Consider the following 4,261-nt stretch of genomic DNA (forward strand, 5'->3'; position numbering starts at 1 on the left):
TGCTGGGTGACTTTACTGCACCTACTCCCAACTTCTATGGGAGAAGCATCTCTATCCCTGCCATTGGAGCAAACAACTTTGAGCTTAAGCCTCAATTAGTTTCTCTAATTCAACAGAATTGCAAATTCCATGGACTTCCAATGGAAGATCCTCATCAGTTTTTAGCTGAGTTCTTGCAAATCTGTGACACAGTCAAGACTAATGGGGTTGACCCTGAGGTCTACAGACTGATGCTATTCCCTTTTGCTGTAAGAGACAGAGCTAGAATATGGTTGGACTCACAACCTAAAGATAGCCTGGACTCTTGGGAAAAGCTAGTCAATGCCTTCTTGGCAAAGTTCTTTCCACCTCAAAAATGGAGTAAGCTTAGAGTGGAAGTCCAAACCTTCAGACAGAAGGATGGAGAATCCCTCTATGAAGCTTGGGAAAGATACAAACAATTAATCAGAAGATGTCCTTCAGACATGCTTTCTGAATGGAGCATCATAGGTATCTTCTATGATGGTCTCTCTGAACTATCCAAGATGTCATTGGATAGCTCTGCTGGAGGATCTCTTCATTTGAAGAAGACGCCTACAGAAGCTCAAGAGCTGATTGAAATGGTTGCAAATAACCAATTCATGTACACTTCTGAAAGGAATCCTGTGAACAATGGGACTAGTCAGAAGAAAGGAGTTCTTGAGATTGATACTCTGAATGCCATACTGGCTCAGAACAAGATATTGACTCAACAAGTCAATTTGATTTCTCAAAGTCTGTCTGGAATGCAAAATGCACCTGGCAGTACTAAGGAAGCTTCATCTGAGGAAGAAGCTTGTGATCCTGAGAACCCTTCAATGGAAGAGGTGAATTACCTAGGAGAACCCTATGGAAACACCTACAATTCTTCATGGAGAAATCACCCAAATTTCTCATGGAAGAATCAAGAGAGACCTCAACAAGGTTTCAATAATAATAATGGTGGAAGAAACAGGCTTGGCAATAACAAGCCTTTTCCATCATCTTCTCAGCAACAGACAGAGAGTTCTAAGCAGAATACCTCTAACTTAGCAACCATGGTCTCTAATCTAATCAAAACCACTCAAAGTTTCATGAATGAAACAAGGTCCTCCATCAGAAATTTGGAAGGACAAGTGGGTCAGCTGAGCAAGAAAGTTACTGAACTCCCTCCTAGCACTCTCCCAAGTAATACAGAAGAAAATCCAAAAGGAGAGTGCAAAGCCATAACCATGGCCGAATATGGAGAGGAAAGAGAGGTGGTGGACGCCACTGAGGAAAACCTCAATGGGCGTGCACCAACCCCCTCTGAGTTCCCCAATGAGGAACCATGGGAATCTGAGGCTCAAAATGAGACCATAGAGATTCCATTGGACTTACTTCTGCCTTTCATGAGCTCTGATGAGTATTCCTCCTCTGAAGAGGATGAGTATGTCACTGAAGAACAAGTTGCTAAATATCTTGGAGCAATCATGAAGCTAAATGACAAGTTATTTGGAAATGAGACTTGGGAAGATGAATCTCCCTTGCTCACCAAAGAACTGGATGACTTGTCTAGGCAGAAATTACCTCAAAAGAGACAAGATCCTGGGAAGTTTTCCATACCTTGTACCATAGGCACCATGACCTTCAAGAAGGCCCTGTGTGACTTAGGGTCAAGTGTGAACCTCATGCCTCTCTCTGTAATGGAGAAGCTAGGGATCTTTGAGGTTCAAGCTGCAAGAATCTCATTGGAGATGGCAGACAATTCAAGAAAACAAGCTCATGGACTTGTAGAGAATGTTTTGGTAAAAGTTGAAGACCATTACATCCCAACTGATTTTATAGTCCTAGAGACTGGGAAGTGCATGGATGAATCCATCATCCTTGGCAGACCCTTCCTAGCCACAGCAAAGGCTGTGATTGATGTTGATAGAGGTGAACTAATCATTCAAGTGAATGAAGAATCCTTTGTGTTTAAGGCTCAAGGATATCCCTCTGTCACCATGGAGATGAAGCTTGAAGAGCTTCCCTCAAATAAGAGACAAATAGAGCCCCCAAAGTCAAACTCTAAGTTCGGTGTTGGGAGGCCACAACCAAACTCTAAGTTTGGTGTTGAACCCCCACATTCAAACTCTAAGTTTGGTGTTGGGAGGTTCCCACATTGCTCTGATCATTTGTAAGGCTCAATGAGAGCCATCTGTCAAGCTACTGACATTAAAGAAGCGCTTGTTGGGAGGCAACCCAATGATTATATTTTATATATTTTCTTTTGTATTTTATGTTTTTTGTAGGTTGATGATCATAAGAAGTTACAAAATCAATGAAAAAAGCAAAAACAAAATGAAAAACAGGAAGAAAACAGCACACCCTGGAGGAAGATGTTGCTGGCGTTCAAACGCCAGTAAGCCTAGCAGTTGGGCGTTTAACGCCCAGTCTGGCACCATTCTGGGCGTTTAACGCCAGAAAGGGGCACCAGACTGGCGTTAAATGCCAAAAAAGGGCAAGAACCTGGCGTTAAACGCCAGGAATGGGCACCAGCCCGGTGTTTAACGCCAGAAATAGCTCAAAACGTGATTTTGAGCAACATTTGGTGCAGGGATGGCTTTTCCTTGACACCACAGGATCTGTGGACCCCACAGGACCCCCACCTACCCCACCACCACCCTCTCTCTTCTTCCCCCATTCACCAATCACCTCAATACCTCTTCCCCAAAAACCCTTCACCTATCAAATCCCATCTTTCTCTTCACCACTCACATCCATCCTTCATAAATCCCCACCAACCTCACCCTTCAAATTCAAACCACTTTCCCTCCCAAACCCACCCATACATGGCCGAACTCCATCTCCCCTCTCTCCTATAAATACCCTTCTTCACTTCTTCATTTTCACACAACCTAAACACCACTTCTCCCCCTTCTTTGGCCGAATACACTAAGCCATTCCCTTCTCCCTCATTTCTTCTTCTTCTACTCTCTTCTTTCTTCTTTTGCTCGAGGACGAGCAAACCTTTTAAGTTTGGTGTGGTAAAAGCGTTGCTTTTTCGTTTTCCATAACCATTTATGGCATCCAAGGCCGGAGAAACCTCTAGAAAGAGGAAAGGGAAGGCAAAAGCTTCCACCTCCGAGTCATGGGAGATGGATAGATTCATCTCAAGGGTGCATCAAGATCACTTCTATGAAGTTGTGGCCTTGAAGAAGGTGATCCCCGAGGTCCCCTTTTCACTCAAAAAGGGTGAATATCCGGAGATCCGCCATGAGATCCGAAGAAGAGGTTGGGAAGTACTTACCAACCCCATTCAACAAGTCAGAATCTTGATGGTTCAAGAGTTCTATGCCAATGCATGGATCACAAAGAACCATGATCAAAGTATGAACCCGGATCCAAAGAATTATCTTACTATGGTTCGGGGGAAATACTTGGATTTTAGTCCGGAAAGTGTAAGGTTGGCGTTCAACTTGCCTATGATGCAAGGAGATGAACATCCTTACACAAGAAGGGTCAACTTTGATCAAAGGTTGGACCAAGTCCTCACAGTTATATGTGAAGAGGGCGCACAATGGAAGAGAGATTCAAGAGGCAAGCCGGTTCAATTGAGAAGGCATGACCTCAAGCCCATGGCTAGAGGATGGTTAGAGTTCATTCAACGCTCAATCATTCCCACTAGCAACCGGTCCGAAGTTACTCTAGACCGAGCCATCATGATTCATAGCATCATGATTGGAGAAGAAGTGGAAGTTCATGAGGTTATAGCCCAAGAACTCTATAAAGTGGCGGACAAGTCTTCCACCTTGGCAAGGCTAGCCTTTCCTCATCCCATTTGTCACCTCTGTTATTCAGTTGGAGTTGACATAGAAGGAGATACCCCCATTGATGAGGACAAGCCCATCACCAAGAAAAGGATGGAGTACACAAGAGACCCCTCTCATCAAGAGATCCCTGAGATGCCTCAAGGGATGCACTTTCCTCCACAAGACTATTGGGAGCAAGTAAACACCTCCCTAGGAGAACTAAGTTCCAACATGGGACAACTAAGGGTGGAGCACCAAGAACACTCCATTCTCCTCCATGAAATTAGAGAAGATCAAAGAATCATGAGAGAGGAGCAACAAAGACAAGGAAGAGACATTGAGGAGCTCAAGCACTCCATAGGATCTTCAAGAGGAAGAAAGAGCCGCCATCACTAAGGTGGACCCGTTCTTTAATTTCCTTGTTCTTTATTCTTCTGTTTTTCAAAATTTAGTGCTTATGTTTGTCTATGTTTGTGTCTTATGATCATTAG

The 4,261-nt window shown here is 43.8% G+C and overlaps 1 non-coding gene across 1 annotated transcript; it reads right to left on the bottom strand.

Moving 5' to 3' along the window:
• Nucleotides 1–362: 362 nt before the first annotated feature.
• LOC130938262 (small nucleolar RNA R71) lies at nt 363–470 on the bottom strand. The gene has a single exon (XR_009069434.1). It is a non-coding gene; the product is annotated as a small nucleolar RNA R71 (small nucleolar RNA).
• Between the last annotated feature and the right edge of the window lie 3,791 nt (nt 471–4,261).

The sequence above is a fragment of the Arachis stenosperma genome, chromosome 6 (genome assembly GCF_014773155.1).
Source record: "Arachis stenosperma cultivar V10309 chromosome 6, arast.V10309.gnm1.PFL2, whole genome shotgun sequence".
Classification (NCBI taxonomy): domain Eukaryota; kingdom Viridiplantae; phylum Streptophyta; class Magnoliopsida; order Fabales; family Fabaceae; genus Arachis; species Arachis stenosperma.